At 44.7% G+C, this 23,574-nt stretch overlaps 1 protein-coding gene across 2 annotated transcripts in view; it reads right to left on the minus strand.

Annotated features, from left to right (window-relative positions):
• The window catches only part of PAK5 (p21 (RAC1) activated kinase 5), a 92,485-nt gene extending 69,482 nt beyond the window's left edge, over window positions 1-23,003 (minus strand). The window contains exon 1 of one of the 2 annotated variants that reach the window (XM_075035454.1): window positions 22,879-23,003. The gene's annotated coding sequence lies outside the window, so the exon portion shown is untranslated. The remainder of the gene's footprint in view (window positions 1-22,878) is intronic. The other variant, XM_075035453.1, reaches the window with a different exon arrangement.
• Between the last annotated feature and the right edge of the window lie 571 nt (window positions 23,004-23,574).

A 23,574-nucleotide genomic window follows, 5' to 3' on the forward strand; every position in this document is an offset into this window, starting at 1 on the left:
TATTCTGGCTGTTTCTCAGCTAGTGGCACTCTCATCCCCATGGTTTTTGGCTGTTGCCTTTCCAAGACCTCTCAGGACCAGTAACAGGTACCTAAAGGACTGTTGCCACTCTCTTTAATGACCACATTTGTGCTTTTATGGGGAAACCAGGGTATGGCATCACATCCACACCAGCAGGGAACATCCTTTAATTCCCTGAACGCCAGTGGATGCCACCAGATGTCCTATAGTGAGATGTTATCTTAGAAACCATGTTTCACCCAAAAATTGCTCTAATCCTTTTTTCTCTTTCAGAGGAACAAATACAAACCTCCAGCTGTGCCTTACACAATTACTTCAGCCTAGATTAACTAAGTGGGAATTATACACAACTTCAAGAACAAATACCAATTTGGAGAACATTGCTAAGCCAAACAGAGGGGCATTATTATTATAACAACAAGCTTCTCCAAAGCACAGGAGTCCACACAACCCTCGCCCCAGCATTTTGCAGCAGCTGGTTTTGCAGGGATAAATATGGCCTTGTGGGCAGTTCCATCTGCTGGCCCACCAGAAACGGCAACATTATAAAAAAAAACCAAACAAAACCAAACACAAAACCTCCCCATATCTATGTTTTTACTCCAGTGATGACACATTCATCCTCCCAACTGGCCTCTAAGTCACTCAGCCTCCCAGATTTATGTGGAAGTGGTACTTAAAAATACTTCTTACCATTAACTGGAGGAGGAGAGGGGATGAGACAGCAAGAAAAGAAAGAGCATCTGCTATGAGACTGCAAAGGGCTGTAAAGACACCTAACCAGGTTATATAGCAGAAAATCCTGACAGCCCAAGAACAGTATTTTAGGCAAGAAGTCTCCTTCTGTGAAGCCAGGCACAGGACATGCAGCAGGTCAACACAAACGCCCGAGTCCCTGGTTAGGAAGTGGCTTCAGATGAATTCAAACAACATTTATTCCTTGGTTTTGCATCAAGGACTGACAAAGCCCATGACAACGCCTGTCTCTTACGGCACCCATGGCACTAAAGCACGCCACAGTCTTTACGTATGATGTCCTTTGACATATCAACACACAAGCCCTTTTTTTCCCTCTCCCACAGACAGGAAAATAACCACAAATGAGATTTTGAAGGAAAGGAGTGTTGTTTCTGGGACATAGTGAAATTAAAACAAACAAACAAAAACAAGCCCCAAAACCCCACATACATGTTTGCGTTCCCTGGAAATGTCGCTTTCGCTTTCAATGGCTTTGGGGCAGGGCACAGTCTGTGCAAACTAAAGTTTCTGCAAACTGGCTAAAAAGCAAGTTTCCAGCATTGCTCAGGTGGACGTTGCTGAGCTCTGTCCTCTGGGGTTGCAGCTTGGCTGCAAAGCACGAAAACATGCATGTGTAACTCCCCATACGTTAAGATAAGCAAAAACTTATTTGCAGTTACTGCCAAAACCTCTGAAGATGACTCTGCGCTGAAAGCATGAAACCCCTCATCAGACCCTGGAACAGCTCAGGTCGCTGGGTTTTCTATAGCTGTTGCCCTTTTCCAATGAGAGTATAAACTCTCCCTTAATTGAATTTGACAATTGAAAAGTAAAAAGATTTAAAATAACAAATGGTTCCCCAGCTTTCCCTGCAGCAAGGTTAGAGATACTTAATTGAACTTTAGCTTAGCTGCCAAACCTGAAAACCAACAAATAAGAAAGCATTGGGAATACCTGCATTTATTAAGCTAGTAACTCATCTTTCTCCAGAAACAGCTTAGCACTGTCAAACTTTTTCTTCTTTTAATGGCTGAAAAAGCAATGAAAAGAGAAAACTGTTGGGCACCACAAGGACCACAGAGGTACCTACAGAACTGGCCACAGCAGCCAGTAACAAAACGCCTCTGTAAAAATATTCAGGAGACCAGAACACAACCTCCCTATGTTACAGGGGATATTCTGCTTAAGCCATGTCCATATAAAATGGAAATGCAACGCACGCAAGCTGGGAGGCAATTTCACCCCCCTCACATCACAGTTTATGAGATGGATCCCGGAAAAAGTTTTGGGGTCAACCTTGGCAAGAAGGATGTTGAAAAACTGGAAAGGATACAGGAGACAGCCATAAAAATTACTGGATCGGAGAAAAATGTCTTATAATGAGAAATGTGGAGCCCAATCTGTTCAGCTTGTCTAAAGAAGACTGAGAGGTAACTTGATTATAGCGTAAAACCTCCTTCACAAAAGAAAACACAGTGCAAAAAAGGGCTTTGTTATCTCTGCAATAAGGAATAAAAGGAATCACTGGCTGGAAGCTGAAGGCGAGGAAGAGCCAACAAGGAAAGTATTTTTATACTATGAATCATTAAACTCTTGAACAGGCCATCAAGTAGAGCAGCAAACGTTTAATTTCTTGGAGATGCCATGTGAAACCTGGACATCTCTCTGCACAGGAAAGTGTAGTCAGACACAGCACACCCCGTGCTGAGATGAGAAGGTGGAAACAGAATGGCTCGCAAAATGCCAGAGAAAGGACAAAGATGATTCAACAGTCCATTCTGGATTGACTTTCTGAATCTACGGGAAGTGATGAAGGCAGCACCTTGCATGACAGGGAGCAGCAGCACGATACATACTGTAACATGCTTGGCCGTATAAAAATGGAATAAATCTTCCTTTCAAAAGTCAGTTTCTAAGAAATTTGGGCATATGGGTAGCATTGTTATGTTCTGATTTTATTTGAGGCTTTCAACGTAGTTGAAATTATATAGATAATAACGAAATATGTGCTGTTAATTCTCTTAATGCAGCACTAACCACCACCGGAAAGGTCCAGGGCATTGCTTTCAGTGCCGCCAGACTCCCAGCAGCCTTCAACGTATCTTTGGGCAGACACAAGGCACACTCAGGTGCGCCCTCACAAACCTCTTCTTGCAGTTGGGAACCAGTTCTCGCTTTGTTGGCTTGGTTGGGCTTTTGTCAAGGCAATGTTATGGGCAGTTGATTGCAGCAATTTCCCTTCTTTGCTTTCCCACTTGCAAAGTAATTATTGAGGGATATTAAAACACACGAGGTAAAAAACTTTTGTGTTATGTTTTTTCTCCTCCAAGAATCAGCCGGTATTTTCCCACAGCATCAAAAAGAGCATCTCTTAAGCTGCTTATTAATGTTTAAACATGTTTATTTCAAGTGATGGCAGTACTTTTTGATAAGTAATGATCCAGGTAAAATAAAAATAGCTAACAAAGGAAAACAAGATTGTTTGGCTGCTCTTCTGTCAAGCCATTCTCAGAAGTCCAACAATTAAAGGGGAACGTATCTGTGCTGGAAAAACTCAGTGAAGCACGAGAAATAACAGTTATGAGTTAAGAAACCCTTGAAGCTACAGCCTCCCCCTGACCTTGCTACACACATTGCTTGGTAATTTGGCCAGCAGGTTTGCCACCAACACCTGGCCGAGATCGAACACTGATCCGGTGAGTCCTTCTTGAGAGCAGCAGGGCTACACTTTGCATTCAATTTCAGCAGTGCAGCACGAGGATCTGTGTTTAGAGATTCATTTTAAGAGCTCATTTTGCAAAATACTTGCTCATTATCACTAACTAACCAGTGATTAAATAATCATATATTTTAATCTCCAATACCAGACAGCTTCCTTTGCCTGGTCTCTGAATTAAAGGGAGATATTTTCCCGTGTTGGGCAGAAGCTTTACAAGGACCGAGAAATCACACCAATCTTCTGGTGAGTTCTCACAATGCACTGAAATGTATTTCTATCTTTCCCCAGTAAATATCAACTTTAAAAGGTAGGTGGCTACCAGGTAACAGTGAAACAGTTTACCCAGTGTAGTTCATCTAAATTTTATGACAGAGATACAGAGCACTTTGCGGAGGTGGCTTAAAGCTATGGATGATTGTACTGAACTCCTGCAATGTTTGCAATGATTTAAAATGATTTAATGACACATCTGCTTTGGGTTTATATTTTTCTGAGCAGTGGGATGTTGGAGAAGCAAGTGTATCAGCTTCCTCTTCTATTCTGAGCCCCATTTTGCAATTTCTATGCTGGGGGCATGCTCTGCCCAACTGAGGCATGGGAGGGATGGATGGATGCTCTCCAACTTGCTTGCTGCACTCAGTGCAATGGGTTTTGTGGGAACTCTAACAATGCAAACAAAATGTACTGACGATGACAACTAGTAAGGAGGGAAAAGAAAAATAAATATATTAAGGTGAGGATTTCCAGGAAGCCCTACAGGAACCAGATCAGCCTGAACTGAATTTCAATAGGTGCTGAAAGTCCCAGACTAAAGATCCTGCTGTTTCTGCCAGCAACACATCGGTTCCCTTAGAGCTGTGAAACAAGGACCTCATCCTCTCCCAGCAAAGACAGGGATTCCAGCAGTGGGGAATTGGCTTAGGAAAAGGGTTATATGAAGATTTTGTCTGCAGCTACTAACTGGTACCAAGAGATGCAGGAAGGTTTTGTGGAGCACCTTGTCTTCTCCCATGGCTATAAAGGGAACTCACATCCTAATACAGCCCCTCTGACACATGTTTAAGCTTGGTGCCCAAAGTAGGTGGTGTTAGTCCCACCTAACTATTGCAGAGGTCTGCGCTTTGCCTAAGGCTCATTTAAGCCCCACTAAAGCCCTCAAACAAGGCTTGAAATGCCGTTGCTGCAATGCATAGGATTAACGTTGGTCCTTCTGCAGAGGGGTGAATGTCATTTGCAGAACTGTGTTAATTCCTGATTTGAATTTAGATGATGTTTTTAAATAAGAAACAAGCTCAGAACATCCTCTGGGAATCTGTGACTTGGATAAACCTTAGTAAGTCACTAAATATGAGTTACAATTGGGGAAGTGCTCAGACTGCAGTGCTGGCTGTATAAAAATAATAGTAATAATAATATTTTTAAAAAGGAAGATCGCTTCTAGAGAATAGAGAATAATGGCTTCAGATTGTGTATTATGAGCATGGCTGATGTATTCAGAATGGTATGACGGCAGTACCAAGCTCAAGATCAGCAAGCTCAATCTACACAATATACTCTCATGAAGGAAGAGAAGAGGATTAGGAAAGGAGAAAGCTCTATCCAGGGCTCTCCTCAAAAAGGCACTTTTCTCAAAGGAAAGCAGCAAGAATTGGGAGAGGGAAGTCCCCAGGGCAGATCAGATCAGGACAACAGTGGGGACGAGACGGCAAAATCCTGTGGCTATTCCAGCCAAACTCTCCCAGTGCTGATACTTGCTGTTGCATGCTCTTGGCAATTCCTCCTGCGGTCAATGGGTGGTAACAAAGCTCAGGCAACACTAGACTCCTCAGAATTTTGGCATACCTAACTTACCAGCATCTTCAAATTAACCCATTCTGCAGGATGATTTTCCAGCCCCAAATAAGTGGTAGCTGGAACAGTAACTACAATACCCATCTGTGACAAGCAGCTAACAGGAGCATCCCACCGGCTCCTGGCTGCCCCATCAACACTACCCGAGGTTACTCCATCAGCACCATGAGCCTCTTTCACAGGTCCTAGTTTGTTTTGGCTTATTTTTCTTAAATGTAGGAACTACTGGATAATTATACTGGAGGAGAAAAAAAAAAGAAACCAGCTGATTCCATGACATCTTACATTGATATGTCTATTCTAAAATAACATGAAATCTTCACATTCATACTTTTCCCTGCACAAATAATTCAAAGATGGTGAATCTCCAACAGATCTTCCCAAACCAGTGGTGTGTTGAAATAAAAAAGTCCTACATTTCTCTAGAAGATGGTGGTGCGAAAACCTCCCATGAGTGGAAAGGAAGTCTGACACCTTAGACTGAATTAGCATACAACCCACAACTTTACATCGCTCAAAGCATGAGAAAGGCTTTCCAGAGAGACAAAGCAACAGCTGCACTGAAGAATAACATTTAAAATACATTTACTTTCAAAGTGGGCAAAAAATGTCTCTTAACTCCTAATCTTTCATATTGTGGACTTGAGTAAAATGGATGTTCTTTTCTTGTAAAAAGTCATGCAATTTAACATGATGTTTCCCAGCAGGCTGCATCTGTTTTAAAAGTTTGCATTCAAAATGTGAAACCAATACCTCCTCCCCCTTAATTTTATCTAGAATTATGAATATGCCATTTGCTTAAACATATTGTGAACAGATGAGCCTCAGAAAACCACAACCTTGATCTGGGACAATCTTCTGCATCCTTCAAGATACATCACATTTGGGAAATGCTATGGAGGGACTCGGTAGCTGCGGTCCACCCAGGTACCAGCAGTGTAAGGAGGGAGAGAAGTCTGCAGGCAGAATTTAGGGGTGATGTTGATTTGGGCTGTTTTCTATGTTTGCGGCTGAAACACCGCAGTAAAATCCTCTGAAACACTCAAAACACAGATGAACAGACAGTTTCGGAAGAGGTTTGAAGAACAGGGACTCGAGTAGACTCCTGGAGCAGGTCGAGACTTGCTGACAACGGGCAGTGTCCGCTAAGCAAACCACAGCCAAGCTTCGGGCTTAGAAAATTCAAAAGATTACAGGAAAGTGTTAAGAACAGGAATGAGGGAAAACTGAAAAGCACATCTCGGGTTAACGCCTCCTCTAGGAGTGAATCCCACAAAATTCTCCAATTTCAAAAAAGGTCAGAAATTGATAACATTTGTAAAAAGAGACAAACAGTCCTTAGCAAATTCCACTGAAGGGGGGGGGGTGTCTGTGTATATAAAAATAGTAAAGCAGACAAAGGTTGAATAGATGCATATTTTTAGGCAAATGGTAGAGCACCCAAAACACAAATTATCATCAGGAATGCTGAAAAGCAGCTTATTGCTACAACAGGCTATGGATAAATAGGTACTGCACAACTTTTTAGGGAAAAAATTAACAACATGGTACAGATTATATGGGAATGACAGAGCAGGAACAGTGCTGGGTGTCAAAGCAAGCTCAAAGCTACAGAGGTAAGCTAGCCAATGGTATCAGCATAACCCCAGCGAGTTGCAACGCCATGCCCAACTCCAGGCAGCACAGCAGAGACATGTCAGCACGGCCGCCTGAGCAGCACCTGTGAGCCAGTCCTCTGGCTCTTCTGCTCTTCCTTCATAGACAGTAAGAATGGAAAATCCCAATTACTTCCATGTTGACTGGGCAATCATCTTGATGGCCTGTGGCTGTAGAGACTGAGCTTTCTGACATCAGAAGTGACTGCTTCTCAGTCAAAAATACTTTTGAAATGTCAGCTTAAATTCAACACTGGGAAACACAAACCAACTCACAGGGCAGGGACAGCAAGCTTCACTTTGTGGGCACAGCAACAGTCTCTCAATTAACGTTAAGATCAGGAAAGAAATCTTGAAAGCCTTACGAATAGTTTCCTGTAAACATCAACCTAATGTTCAGCAATAATTAAGATGAAAATATAAAGTCAAGAACTGTTATGAGACGGAGAGGAGGTACAAAACCAGCAAATAACCTGATGAAATGGTACACACTGAGGCACTGACTCTGCTGAGGGTCAGGCTCTAGCTGCATCTGCCTGGGGCTTTGCTGCAGCTAATTTAGCTGTACCATCTATTTTTCTATTAACCAAGTGGCTTATCTTTGTACATAACCGTAATGCTTGTACAGAGAGTAGTAACAGGCAGGTGTTCTGCAGAGAATGAAATATTGATGATGCTGGCGCAATCAGGCAGGGCAGAGGAATAGCGTCACAGCACAATATAGCAGAGGACTCCCAAGCAGGGGCACAGGATGCCACACAGAGAGGTGCAGGCATGGGAAGATAGAAGAGGGGGCACAGGATGGTACTGGACAGCCCATAGGCAACACAGCATAAGACCCATATATATCTCACTAACAGTGGCAGAAATGCAGACCTTGGCAAAATCAGGTTTTGGGGTAGCAAAGAAAATAACGAACAAGTATCCGATGTGTTTAAGATGCTCTACATACAGTAAACATGGATACAATGTGGGGATGCAGACTCTAAGAAAGAGCATGTAAAAACAGGCTGGAAGACATAAATATATGTATTATCCCAAGTGGATCCTAGAGCCCGGTGGAAGAAACCACCAACCACCTCCTGCTTCTCCCAGCAAGGAAGAATAAATGCCACCATCAGCATCATGCTCCTCCTGGGAGCAGCGTAGGACAATAATGACTCACTGCCTTTTTTTTTTTTTTTTTTTTTTAAATATTAAGAGGAGTCAGGACTAGAAGCAGAGATGCTTTATTGGAGAAGAGGTATTTTGAATTTACAAGTGTCAGTAAGGCTAAAGGGGGATAAAAGCCCGTACAAGACAGCAATTTCCACCTGCAAAATTGGTCTGTTTGGTTGAATTTGAATTGAACCTCTGCTTCTGATGGTTGCATCTCAATTTTGAGGCAGGTTTTGATGTACAGTACAGAAAGCCAGACACGTCTGCAGGAGACCCAAGAAAGAAGAAAAAAGAAAACCAAAAACATACCTCTGTGCCACCCCACTTTTTCGCAGGGGGCAGTGGAAGAGTGAGCAGAGAAAGGCACAGATGTTAGGAAATGTGTATAGCAACATTTAACTTATTATTGATACTTCTTCTTTAGTGGGATTTTTTATTTTCCTTTTCTATTTTTGTAATAACTTGGACTAACAATAAACATTTCATTAGAGGGTTAAGATTTCAATTACACTAACAATACAGTCTTGGCTTTGCAAATAAGATGCATTTCCTTTTGCTCATAACAAGATTTCAAGTGCAACACTGCACTAGTTAGAGTGACTTGCAAAACTTAAAATGGAAATTTAAGCTCTGAGAATTGGTTTGGTGTTGTTTTTTTTGTTTGGGGTTTTTGTTTTGTTTTGTTTCTTAGAAAGGTCCTGATTTTTGACAGATTCCCTCCCCTCCTTTCTCAGTTTTTGGACCAGGATACATCAATCACCTCCACACCAATAAACCAAGATACCTGCAAACGGATCCCCCTCTCTGGCAACAAAGCCCATCGACATTTAGATTTCTCCAGAACCTCAGACTTGATGGCCTCAAGGACGATGGTCAGAGCAGCAGAAGAGCAGCAAGTCTGGAGATTTCCTTATGTTTCTAAGCAGGACACAAACCCCATTCCCTGCTCCTCACTTTCACTAGTCACAGAAGAAGATGATAAAAACAGCAGTGAGTGCAAGAAGAACTACAGAGACAAAAGAGAAAATAATTTCTTAACCCCCTAAACCATGACTGCGACAACACAGAGAGCAATCAGTGATGAGAAGCAGGCCGCCAGTGTACCGAGAATGAAGTTATCTTTCAGGAAGATATTTGCAACAGCACTCAAGGACTGAAGCTGGGAGATTAGTTAGCCATTTTATGTAAGAAAGATTGCTCGAATAATCACTTTTTCTGATGTTGCCATGTCTTTTCATTTGTTAGTGTGGAGCATAATTGCTTCTTGTAAAGTTGAATGACTTTAAATTAGATGGAAAGATGGTCATTGCAATGATAATTTTGAACATCCCCAAAGTTGTAGGTTTAAAAATATGAGTTGAAATGTGATGGAATAATTAATCTGGCAGCAGTCTCTTAATTTGTCCCCTTTCTTCTGTTTCTTCCTTGCCATGCGCTTTTAAGCTACACCAGTATGTACATCCATGGGAAATGAAAAGCAGGAAAATAAATACATTTATCTAGATCAACCCCCTTGCCGGACCTGGAAGCCTTCAGTACAGTCAACACCAGTGATAAAGTCCAGATTACATTGAAACAAATTTGCCATGTCACTCCAACGACTTCTATGTTTTTGTTTGGTTTTATCCTCTCTCCAAACACCAACCAATGTCACAGACTCACCCAAGCTGGAGGGGCCCCCATGTCCCCCGTTCACAGCAGGACCAGGGGCAGGTTGCTTAGGGCTTTGTCCGGCCGCGGCTTGAAAACATCCAGGGAGAGAGATGGGATCCACCACCTGCAAACTTTCTACATGTAAGAGCTATTCATAATACTCCTGAAAATCATGACTCGATTACTGCAGCGATCAAAACGAGTATTTCTCACCTGTATATGTATATCTCAGTATACGAGTATATATATATCTCAGCATACGAGTAACGAGTATATCTCAGCTGATACAGCTGAGCTTTGCCATCGTGCATTTTTCCTCTCTGTTTTACCTATCTTTCCAAAACTCCTTGCTCTCCTATTTCTTTTCTCCCTACCAAAGTGCTTCCCATATTCCTGAAGGCACCTACCACCCTGACCGCAGGAATTTTGCAGTTGGTATTTATACACCAGGGTACTCATCCGTGCCTTTTATCTGGAAATGCAAAGCTGCACTCGTTTCAGCGCGGAGCCCCTGCAGAGCCTGCAGGGCAAGCCCTGCCAGCCGGGAGCAGGGAGAAAGCACTGCCAGATAAAGGATGGAGGAAGCAAAGAGCAGAAGAGACTCCCACGCGCCGCCTTTGATCGGCAAACAACTTCCAGCCACTTGAAAACTTAAGGGGGGGTTCAGGTTCATTTATTCTTCCTCGAGCATGCTCTGCTTTCAGCCTGTGGATGATGAGAGCGCTGCTGACAAAGATGACACATTGGGGAGAGGAGATTTTAGTAACTGGGGCGGAGGAGAAAAGGCAGCAAGTGGTGAGAGGGGGAGGAAAAGGAGCCTATAAAAAGCAGCAAAATTCAGAAACAGTCAATGCTTTCTTAGAAAAGAGAAATGTACAAGGGAGAGAGCAAAGTTCGGAGAATTTTGAAACTGCCAGATACATTATAAAAGTGAGCTGAGACCCAGCCACATCTTGCAACACTCATCCCACAGATCAAACTCAAAACCAAGGTACACCCATCCCGCCACCTTTCTCAAATGTATGAGGAAATTTTCAGGCCCCAATCCCACACTACTGCAAAAGGCAAGAGTCCAGTGGTCTTCCGAGGTTTGAAATTCAAGAAAAGTGTTCGCAGAATTACTGCGCCAAGATCAAAGCTTTACTGGGCACTGGCACTGGGGTCAATAAAGCCAAGGTAACGCACCAAGCATCCCCAGCAAAGCAACAAACACCACTACAGCTTCTGCTTTTCAAACTGCACCAAATGAACTAAAACATCACCAGATCTTCCAGCACAGCCTCCAGAAATGTGACATTAGGGAAAGACTGAATTGCGGGAGCTGATGGACCCTGGAGCCCCCCTGGTTGTGTGTCTCATCCTGTAAGAACTCATACTGCTCTGTGGGTCTGGGGACTCCTGCCTCGCTCAGCCAAGGTGCTGGAAGTTTCCCCAGTGGGTACTGAGATATAATAAATGAAGAAACAACGGCTGCACCATGCTCAATCTTGTGTATGAAACAGCGTACATAATTAGAGCTGCCTGTATATTCAAAGGCACAAAATTAAAAGTCAACAACTTCTACTGTTACTTCTTGATTTTGGCAGGTCTCACTTTTCCACTTGGCATCCTTACGACATCTTTGGTAACAACTAAGATAACAGTCTTGATCATCGAGCAATTGTTTTTTGTAAACACGCATGTGTGTACATCAGATAAATAATCTGGTACCTGCCATACATTTAATCTCTCCGTGACTGTGCAAAGCATTTACCCAAGTCCTGCAGAGCTCTCAACTCCTGCACTTTGACGTGCATCCCACCCGCCCCTAGAGCCTGCTACACGTTGGCTCTTTGTTCGTGCTAGTGGCTTGTTTTCTCATCCATTCACATGATGTGCTTCCAAGACTGAGTTCTGTTGGCACAGATCCCCAAAATGCCTTCCCGAGCACATACAGTACTGCTAGGAAAGCCATCACAACAGATAATAGCGCTCTTATGCCAAGTACAAATCATCTTTAACTTACTTTTTCTTTAACTCTACGGTTTCTTCTGCCATTTTGAAACATAACTAACCGCAGGTTCCCAATGTCTGTCTTTAAGAAGTGGGGAATCTCTCCTTGATTCATTAAGGCACTAATGTACACACCTCTGTTTAAGTGTAGAAGTAGTCCAATTTAATTCAATTTGACTATTTATGCTAAAATAGCTCAAGGAACCAATGACCCGGTTAGTCCTTGGACTGAAATCTGGGACCATACAACTGGAAAACCAGCATATTCCCCTGCTGACCAAGCCACAGAGCTCTCTTGGCCAGTGTTAGCTGTGGGCAGCACTGATCACCGCTGGCTGTCCAGGTCAGGGGTAGGTTCTGCCCTGTCCCACCATGGCACGTCATCCAAATCACAGCAACACGGGCCCTGGCAGCAGCCAGACACGTAAGGTTTCCTAGACAGGCTCCTCCTTTGATGGGCTACCTTCTTACTTGTCCCAAAGTCAACTCTTTTGGCTGTCCCAAAGTCAACTCTACATTAGCCTTCTGTTCTCATTGTCAGCATTTCGCAGTAAATTCCCCTGGAAGCTGCACCACCCATCCCAAACTTTAGTCCAACTCAGATATCCTCAGTCCAGGCACAAGTGACTTTGCACATAATTTCCTGAGAATCCCCCTCACTGGAGCAGTACAGTACAAATGGCAATCAGTACTCTACAACTCTAAAAAAAAAAAAAAAAGGTACTTTGAACTGTTAACTAACCTAAAAGACTCACAGTCCAAATCCCCTCCTCCCAGGTTCCCTCACTGAGGGAGCTGCTCCCTGTCCATTCCCCTGCACACACCAAAGACCTGCTGCTCACTCGCAAATTCAGAGCCATCAACTTTTACAGGAATCTGACCTGAACCAAAGTCTTGCCTGAATAAGAGATGGAGAGCAATTTTAAAAAAACATGTGATTGCAAATGCCAGTGAAGAGCTAATGCCCATTTCACACAGAATAACTGGGGGAAAAGTGGCATGGCCTTTACATGGCCTCACTACAGATGGTAGCAAAGATTTACTAGCAAAGGGCAGTAGTGAAGTCTCCTACTTCTAAACTTTTATTACCATTACATAATATGCTATCATGCATTTACTAGCATGCTGTGAAGCGCTGTCATAAATATTTAAACTGCAATGACAAAGTAAGCAAGCTGTCAGTCGCTTCTGTTTCTGGTTTTTGCTGCTTGCTCTCTTGGGCCCACACTGAAGAAAGCATTGCTGTGCAGAAAATAAAAGGGCTACACATGAACCAAACTGGATGCACATAACTGACTTCCAGTAAAGCAAAAGGGACTTAAACTTGTTCATAAAAGGTCTTCTTAAACTGGGGCCTCTTATGGTCCTCACTGGCAAGCTTGTCATCAGCAAGGCTACCCTCCCCAAAAACTTGCCTGACTGCATTAGTTATTACATTTGATAGCTTTATAGTATTATTTGAAGCTTGCTATTTACCTAGTTATACAAGACCCAGCAGCTTAGAGCCTGCTCTCTGCCTGGGCTGCAAATCTCTGCAACTACCTCCAAAATAGCCCAGATTTTATGACCCGTTAAGCTTAATGATAAACCCTTGGATTTACATTCTGGGCTAGTGAGCAATGGGAGGTCAAGGGCTAAGCTTTGATTTATCTGAGGGCCAAGGGAGATAGTTATTTCTATACTCTTATTTTTCTCATCATTTGCCATGACGATTGCAATGCTTTGCTATGACATCATGGCAATTTTTAGCCTTATTTACGTCAAAATCAATACCGCACTTAGTCCTTTCACAGTGCTGCCACTGGTACCTCCTCTCCCAGCAGGATGGGAGCATTGTGCCAGAGTGGCTTTCCATCCTCTGCCCAGCCTGAGCAGCAGATCCTGCTACAGACATGCTAACTCCAGATCTTGGTGGCATGGAAGGCAATGGTTTTCAACCTGCAAATACTGTTGGAGGTGGGGGAATGGTCTGGGAAGGAAGACTGTTCCGGTTTGCACCAGTCTTGTACATTTGTGGTGCTTTACATGCAATGCCAGCAGTGCCTGGAGTTGAGATAAATTCTGTTTCATGGTGCTTTAAATCCAGAACCATGAAGAGAGTAGCTGCTACTGTGGAAAGACACTACTCAGCATGGCCCAGTATCTGCTTTTATTATGAATCTTGCTGTTTTAACAGTTTCTCTGAAAACCCCATGCCTCTGGAATCAGGGGATTGCAAGAACATCTCAAATTTGCTCCCCAAATTTACTTAAAAAGAAAATAAAGAGAAAATTAAATGCTGTATGTTATAGGCAAAAGTCTTGAGAAACGGTCCATAAGGACCACAAATATTCATGCAACTCAGAATTTCACACTTGCCTAGCTTTAACACACTCATCAAAGCCAGACCCTGCACATTTCAGAGCCTGACCCAAGGCTAGTTACTGGCTTCAGCAAGGGCAGGTGGGTGCAACACGGAGCAACAGGGTGAGTTATTAGAAAAACACTGAAGAATACCATGATATTGCAAAGCTAATCACACCTTAAAGTTATTTTTCTTCAAAGATTATTGTATCTATTTGACTATGCTGTACAGGTATACTAATAGTACTTAAATAATACTGAGAAAGGATAGACAAAGTAAACATTAAAGGGCAAATTTCGAGTAGCTCAAATTTACAGAGGGAAGTGGATGCCTAATGTAATAAAGGGAACTTGTCAGGGGAACGGTGCATTATCCAATCTTTGTCTTGACTGACAGCTTGACAGCCTTTCACCTATTTTAAAAAAGTCTTTAAAAAGCATTAGTTAGCAATTATCACCAATTTTCTCATTAAGTCCTTTAAAAAAATAGTTGCAGTTTAATTTCTAGCTAAATCAGGACAGTTGACTATTTTTCTTTCTTACAGAGAATTGGAAATTGAAGAGAAATAGCAAGATGCTGTTACATCAGTAAGAGAGAGATACCAAAGAGCAAAGTAAACAAGAAGAGAAATTGAGTTAGAATAAAAATGGCAAAAGCAATGGAAGAAAACCACCCGGAAACTCTGTAACCCTCAGTTAAAGGTCTCTCACAAGTAGCAGCATCAGGTTTTTGCACAAAAAATGCAACAACAAAATACTGTGGGCCAACTCCTACCAGATGCTGAGGAAAAAGTCAAAATGCTTCTTCAAGCAGAAGTTTTATTATAAATGTGAGCCGCAGAGGTATCAGTTTTCTCACATTACACACAATCCCAGGGGTCTGTTGCACTGGTGATGTCCAAATTCAGACTGGATCGCCCAAGAAGAAAGAAGCTCTGGCTTTGAGTTCATTCTAGCAAACCTTTCTCTTGGAAGGAAGCAGCCCTGCTGATTGGTGGCACATTCTGTACCCCTCTCCCCCAAAAGAGGAAAAAAATCCACTTATTGTTAGCATGTTAAGAGATTCTAAGTCACTTTTCAGCTGGCAATGCTCTGCATCAGTGTTTAAATTATTTACCTCATGCCTTGTACTTCTTAAGTACTTGAAAAAACCCTACTTACTCTTCTCTGAATCCTCACAGTGCTAAGAGCTGGTCCTCAAAGAGAGTGGGTAGGGAAAGCACAGATGTGGGATGGCTGTTGCATTTTTGGTAATTTCAGTATTGTATCTCTAATATAATGAAAAATGAGTGACACACCTAAGTATCACTCATTAGAGTGCCCCAAATAAAAGCCTTGCCTCAGTAAAGCATTTCTCTCACTTCCCAGGACCAGGACTTGACTCTCACCTCCATCCAAGCGAAGGTTTCTTCTGTCTCACCCCTACAAATAAATCCTCCATGGCATACAAGGCACCTGGTTTTGCATGTGTTTCCCCAGAGCAGTTTTTAGGGTATGTATTATGGCACCTGCTTTAAGCTGAGCCCTGTCATCAATACTCAGTTTTGGCATGAGAGCTATTGGCAATAACTACTTTTATTCACTACCAAGCCCTCCCTGAATTCCAGTAGGACAGGCTCTTTCCATTGAGCTACACGAATGCAATTACAGATATCCACACACAGGATTTTTCTAATTTGTTTGCTCTTCTACTTCTCATCCTTCATTTACTGTCCTAAAAATGTCAGAACAGAGAGCAAGAACTTAAAAGGCAATCACCACCTGCAAGCATCATAGCAACACTAAACTATTTTGGCAGCCAAGCCTCTCTCAACACGTGCTTACGGGGCCTATATCCCTCGTGCCGGGAAGATGCAATATATTCCCCGGCTTTAGGCTGCATCATTTCAAGCTCCCGCATAAAACATGGGAGCACCCAGAGATTTTGCTAGAGCAGCTGATGGCTTAGATTACAGCCATGGCCTTGGCACTGGAGCACTTCCAGTAGCACACTAAACTTTATGTTTCCAACATAAAATCGCCAGTAATGTTGCTTCCCCACACACTGCCGGCACACCCTACGGCAGATGGTGCTTCCTAACCAGCCACCCCACTAAAAGCACCGTGCTCCACAAAAAACTTTTTCATTAACACTTTGGTCTCAGCTGCAGTTCAGCCATGGGGTTTTCTGCCCTTTGATTATTTCTTCCCTGTGACACAAAGCATAAATAGGAAGAAGTTTTGCTATTTGGAAAAGAGGAGTTCAGTGTGTGCAACAGAGAGACAAATTCATGCACCATTATTCTTTCCTGGATGCTTCAAAATCTGAGATAGAGGCACAGCTCAGGGTGCATTTGCTTTGTGCTCATCTTGCTCTCGTGAAAAACTTCCTACTTCTTCAGCCTAGAAAATCAGCCTTTTCTATAGAACACAAAACCAAATACCCTCCAAATCCTACAAGAAATGCAGCAAGCCTGTTGCCTTTCGGGTCTTTAACTCAAGGTAGAGACAAATTTAACAGAGGTAAACCCAGGTTTCTGTGGAGAAGGCAGGATTTTGTTGAAAAAAACCATTTAAGCATTCTGACATTTTACTCACATTTCACGAAAAGTTCAATAACAACCCTTTTGAACAATATCTCATTTCTATGTCCTTCAGTTGTATCCAAGAGCCCTTCCGTGAGTAATGCATAGAAGATTCATGAAAAATCTTTTAAATGTATTTATTTACATGGCATAAACAGCCCGATGAGGCATTAAGCATTGTTTTTCTAATCCTGCAAAGTACCAAAAGCCTCCTGGGACAGACTGAGCCTCTTCAGCTCAGGACCAGATAGTTCTGCGCCTTAGGAAAAAAAATAAAGCTGAACACCTGAAAGTGCTTTTCAAAAGCAATTATCATAATCCCTTCTGTTACCCAGAGGGAAGCAGTGGCACGCAGAGGTTAAATAACTTCTCAGAGGTGGCTCAGCGAGCAGCACAGCATGGATTAGAGCCACAGTGCCTCCTGACTTCTAGCTCCCTGCTCAGCCCAGTGCCTTAAATAGCAGCAGTGCAAGTAATTAGCTCTGTCCTCTGTGCATGCATCTAACTCGGGGAATGGGAAAGTTGGAGTTTAACTTAACGATATGAAAATTTCTATGGAGAATCCCATGAGAGAAATCTTAAGTTTTAACAACTATCACCTGAACAACCTGTATGAAGGCGTAGGGGAAAGCCCACTGCACAGATTTTACTGCCACCAGTTTAGGAAGAGTGAATTATTGACACACAGCAGAGCCTGTCGCAATGAAAGGTTTATAGGGGCTATCACCAGGATCATTCTTGTGGCATTTATTCATTCCAGTTTTTGTTTGTTGGCATTTCTTTTGTCCTCTGTCACCCGGGATCTCTCCATCCTTCCCTTTCTGGGGTACCTTAACTGCTAGGAAAGCAACGAAACTTTTGCTAAGGGAAGGGTTGAGTGACACTGCACATTTTTATTTACATTGTTATTTTGCATTATTGTGTACTTCTACAGTGATATCTGATACATGTGGTTTTCCTCCATCAGAGGTGACGGTGTATGTCTACTTCCACTATTCCCTTGCCTATAGCTACAGCATCTCTTACTTTTTCAGCTGCCTCCAGCAAGGAACAATAAATCTCAAACACAGTTGGAAAATGGAAAATCTCTATTGCTATTGTTGGCATCCAAGTTCTTTGGCTTAACCTATTTTTGGAAGAGCACCTTTGTTCAGCAAAATCAAAGCTCCCACCCCTGTGACACCAGAACAGCGTGTCCTGCTGCAGGCAGAGCTGTTCGCTAGCAGCAAACTCTTAACAGCAGAGCTGGCACACAGAGCAAAGCCAGGATGGCCCAGAAGGAAAACGATGGGAGCTGGGATTTCACTTTTGCTCTCCATCACTGCGTGCCCCCAAGCAAGTCACGCCACTCTGCTCCTGTATGCTTTGGCTATCCTTACCCTGGCACATGGCATATGTACAAACAGGATGGGTACACCTTATGCCATAAGCTCCCCAGGATGAAAACACATCTTACTACGTGTCCTTACAGTCTCCAGCCCTACTAGGACCCCAATTTTGGTGGTTCGTGAGATATAAATATTAACTGGTATATACAGCTCATGTTTTAATAAAAGCTTTGCTTAGGGAATAAGAAAGGTCAGAAATAGGAAATGGTAGCCCAGCCTGTAAAAGGAGAAGAACTAAACTTGACTCACACATTTTTGTTTGATTGGTTTGACTTTAAAAGATATTCAAGCTCTGTCTGCTCTGAAACGTAATTACCTTTGTACTTCCACTAGATGCACCTTCCAGAAGCAGTAACACTCTTATACAGCCCAGAAAAAAAAAAAACAGTTGGAAAAGATGCAAAATAGCTGATTTAATGTGTCGTGGCTGGTTCTACACGACACGATGGGACCATACGCTTCTCCCGTCACTGCACTCACAGGCACTACTTGGAAAGGGATAATCCTTGAACCTTTAAGGCACAAGACTTGGCTCAAAGCCGACATTTTGTGCCAGGGCTGTAAGACGGCTGCTTTCAACAGGCATGGCTGAAGCATGCGAGAACCAAACGCTGTGGCAGGTCTTAGCCCTGAAGCCCCAGGCACAGTCCTGCCCTCTGAGTTGTTTCTCTCGAGGAAAAAACAGAAAAGCAAAAGCTAAACATTCATTTTGATAGAAAATATTTTGTTTTCTTTGTCATGTGGAGAGCCCTCCAAATGCAATGCCAAGCCCTGCTGGGCTTGGTGACAGGCAGGCTGAAACACCAGCACTAACAGCAAGTCCCCAGTGAATTTCCATGGCCTAATGAATTAAAGGCTTAAGCAGAGTTACCTGAACATTAAATATCACTAGAATGCACTGAAATTTGCTCTAAGGCGGGGCTGGGGGGAGTTGCCTTTTAAATGGCCTCATAACTAACTGGGGGTTTGTGCAGTTGGTAACATTTTTGAAACTTACCAGTTTTCAGCTCTTTTCCCTTGATAATGAAGCCAATGCAGTTGTGCTGTGCATCAGACAGCACTCTGATGCACCTCATCACCAGCTGAAGCTGAATTTAATTGGGGGAAGTCGTCTCAAAAATACCAAGCTTTGTATCTGGAAAGACGGGAGATACCCTATGAAGCTCCTACCAAGCAAGAGACAAACCCATATCAGACACCAGAGAAGCTACAAGGGAAGACATGACAGGCTCTACTGGTTGTGCCATCCATTTTTTGAGCAAATAGTTGTGTAAAACACCCTTTATGCTTCAAATAGCTATTGAGAGTAGTAAGATTGTATGGAAACATTTAATAGATTAGAATTAATGGAAAAAAAATAGAGTATAATTGCAAGATGGTAAAAAGTGTATGCCCTCCAGGTGTGAGGGATATCAACCACATGAAGTTTCCATCGTGGTGTTTCTAGTTTTTATCTGGCTGCTGTCACCGACCATCCCACCCTGACAGCAGAGGGTTCGCTCGGCTTTCACCAAAACCTGGGGAAATGTGGCCAAACCCTGCAGCAGACCCAACAGACCAACTCCACTGACTTCAGCAAGAAGCAAAACACAGATGGCCCCAGAAACCCCACCAGGATGGCCAAACAGTACCATGAGTCAGAGGTGCTAACGCCAGGAGCAGGATATCCCAAGGAGGTATTTTAGCAAGAGGTTTTTTGTTTGAGCTTTATGTGTGTTTCAGAAACTCTTCAGCTGTTGGTACCCACAAACACCTGTTAGCAGTTTCCACGCACACCACACAGCAGACTTCTGTTTGTAGCTTTTGCAAAGTAAGCCAGTAAAACCAGAGTGAATTTATGTATTTGAACAAGAAGATGCCAAACACTTCAGATTCTTAATTGGAGCAGCTTCAAAGCAATAAATGGATTTAAGTGTCAAATGTGAGGGTGATCAGAGAGGAGGAGCAGAGATGCAGGTGCTCTTCTGCTTTGTTTTTCCTCTTCTTTCTTCTATACCTCCCTGAAACAGCACAGTACCCCTGACAGATCTGTGCCAGCATCACCTCTTGGGCTTCAGCCACATGAGCTGGAGTCCTCCTTGAACTCAGCTTTAAACCCAAATTACATACCCCAACTGATGTCAAAAAGAACAGTCTGCCTCCCCTATTTCAGTAGCAAATCTGGGGTCAGAGATGATGTTGATGAGGTAAGTAAGGCAAAACTCATTAATTGTTGTTAACTAAGCACCATGAGAAATTTGTTCTCAGCTGATTGACAGCAGGAGTTGACACTAGTGAGCAAGTTTCTTGCAAAGCATTCTATTTCCCAAATATTAGTTTTCAAAGGAATAGTTGCCAAAGTAACTGTTACTTTGGCAAATAATAGTTGGGAAATAAAATGCTTTGCAAGAACCTTGCTCGTTACGCATTCCCAGTTTGGAATCAGCCACTGGGATGCTGAGATTTCACTGAAAGCCAAATATTCACCTACTGTGAATATCTGTGATTGATGAAGATGTCCAGGAAAAAACAAAAAGCCACCAGGAAGCAAATAGGCATGCCAAAGTAACAAGGGAATCGAACAAGCAATGGGATTTACTAGGTCTGGCTTTGTGGGGGGTCACCAAGGATTCGCTGATGACTTGTAAAGGGGTTCTCCACAACAGCACTGCCACAGTCTCCTCTCTGTGCTACCACTTCTCCGCACAGAAATGACTACTTAGAGCCCCTCTGTTAAGTATGGTTCAACAGTCACTACAGCTGAATGACAGGCGTGCACACTCACAGTGACTGGTTAGCCCTCATTTCCTTGGAATAAGGTTAAAAAACTGCAAGAGTGAGTAATGGGACTCAGAGCTTCTGCACCATGGGGAGGCAGGACTACGGCAGACTAGTCTAAAATCTTCTGAGTAAAATTTATCTCCGCTAGACAGCGCCGTTTCACCTGGATCAAAACCAGCTGTAAAAACGTTTGAAGCAGGTTAAAGAAGAAAGTTTAGCTTCAGCACTCTCAACAAGAGAGTGAGTCTTTCCCTCAATTCAAACCGTGGTTTTACTCAGTTCATCTCCAATTAATACAAAAACGTAATTCCACTCTGAACAAAGACCTTCCATCAACCTGAAACAAACTACAACCAGAAAACGGTGACTAAACCACAGAAACAGCCAGTAAGGCAAACTGCAATGAGTAACTCCCAAAGCTTTAGCCAGCACAGTAGCAGCAGCTCTGAAACCAGTGCCTTGCCCCACACTGCCCACACCCCTCCATCCCCACCTGCAAACCGGGAGAGCAGCTGCTCACCATGGGGGGATCAAGGTGTTGGTAATTGCTGTGCAGCACAAACAGTAACACTTCAGCCAGAAGAAATAAGCAATGCAAAGGGCCATTTTATGAACCTCAAATTGAAACAGAGAAGCTTCTGCAGCTTCTGCTCAACCTCGCTCCCAGGGGTGCAGGTGGCCAGGGAGCCCCGCAAGCGACACTAAACCCACTCTCCTCATCAGAAACATCATCCTCGGCAGACGGCCAGAGCGATTCCCCAACACCTACAGATGCATCCTCCACACAACAAGAGGTCCATCCCCAACAGCAGCAGCGATGCTCGCAGCCATCAACACCAGCTTTTGCACAGGGCAGGGGAGCGTGGCTCCCTACGTTAGTCCTCAGCTGCGTTATTTAAAGTTTCATGGTACAATAAAGGCAATAAATTAGAAGCAATGATTCCTTAAGTGCTGTCTGGGCAGCAGGGACCACAGAGATCTATCTCAACACAGGTACCAATTCTCTTCCTTCATTTTGCAAATGCAAAAGCATATAAAAAAATTCTAAGATGAAGGGGAAGGCTACCAGCAGGGTGGTCTCACTGCTGGCCCCTTTTGAATTAATGGGAATTTTATCCTTAATGGCAACAACAGCCCATTTGGTCTAACACTGAGTATTTGGGAAGAAAAAAAATTCCATTGTTTCTTTACGTTAACAGGGGGCTGGTGTGTAACAAAGAGGAAGAAAGGCAGCCTGCATGCTGCTGGCTTGTTGGTGAGAAATTCTCAAGGTCTGATCGATACCAAGAAAAAAGCACGTCTCCTCTGGTCTGAGGCTCAAGCATTATTCAAGCACAGCAGTCACCATGCAGCTCATTTTCTTTAGCTACGATGACCTAAGGCTAACGAACACAGACGGAAGAACAGAGTCGATTGCAGGCATTTCTAACCCTTTACATGCAAAAAATGAGAGTGAGCAGAGCTGTACAGGTGCATGCACGAGCATTTCCAGGAGCGGCTGTACATCTCTCCAGGCACCTGCTTGGTGGGTGAAACCCAAAGCACATGATATTCACGGAAAGTTGGGAGCAACTTCCTCTGGAAAGAACACCTGACAAGAATCAGAATGCTTAAAAAAAAAAAAGGGGGGGGGGCAAAAAAAAAGGCCATTGTTGTGGGAAACCCCGACAAGGTATTTAAAGCGAAATCACCTACGCCGACCCTTCGGGAGCCCTCCAGGAGAGGAGTCCGGGAGCGCCCGGCTCTCCCTGCGCCAGCCGCCCTCGGCAGCGCCCGCGGCTCTGCCCGCTCCGCACAGGTGGGGAAGAGGATGCCCGGGCCGTGCCTTTGTCTCCCGGCCCGCTCCAGCTCCGCCGAGCCGGGCACCGGCTGCCAGGACGGGCGGGCGGCACGGCGGCCCCCGCCGCGCTCCGGGGAGCGCCGCGCCCGCCCGCGGCCCCGCAAGGTCAAGCCTCCGCCCGCGCCGCTCCGCCTAGCCAGCCGCCGCGTACCCTGCGCAGATCCACCGCCCCGCGCCCCGCTCCAGCCGCCCCTACCTCGGCGGCCGCCGCCGTCACGCCGCCCCCACCGCCATGTTCCCGCGCCGGCTACATCCGGGCCGCGGCCGCCGCTCCGCTCGGCTCCGCTCCCTACGGCCCGGCCCGGCCCGGCCCGCAGGTGCCGCCGCCACCGCCCGCCCCCCGCGCGCCGAGCCGGGGCGGGGCGCGGCACCGCCCCCGCGCCGGGACGGGCCGGCAGCAGGGCCCCGCCCCGCCCCGCCGGCGCGTGCTTCTCGGCGCGGAGCGGCGCGCGGGTAGCGCGCTGCTGGCGGGGCGGGGCGGGGCGGTGGCGCGCTTGAGGCGGGCTCGTTCCGCAGCGGGAGGCGGCGGCTGCGCACCTGCCCGTGACGTCTGTCCTGAGACCGTCCGTCTGTCCACCCGCCCGTTCACACATCCTCCAAACGCGCATCCCACCCACGCCAGCACCAACCCAGGCACCCACCCACCCACTCCTGCACCAACCCGTGCACCTGGACGCCCACCTGCCCATTCATGCACCGACTCGTGCACCCACCCGTGCACTCGTACACCCACATATCGCCCACCCGTGCACGCACCAACCCGTGCTCCCATATATCCAGCTACCCACCAACACATCTGCCCACTCGTGCACCGATCCACGCTCCCATCCACATCTGCCCACCCCCATCCACGCTCCCCCCAACTCGGCAACCATCCGCCCACACGCCCACC

The sequence above is a fragment of the Buteo buteo genome, chromosome 9 (genome assembly GCF_964188355.1).
Source record: "Buteo buteo chromosome 9, bButBut1.hap1.1, whole genome shotgun sequence".
Taxonomy (NCBI): Eukaryota; Metazoa; Chordata; class Aves; order Accipitriformes; family Accipitridae; genus Buteo; species Buteo buteo.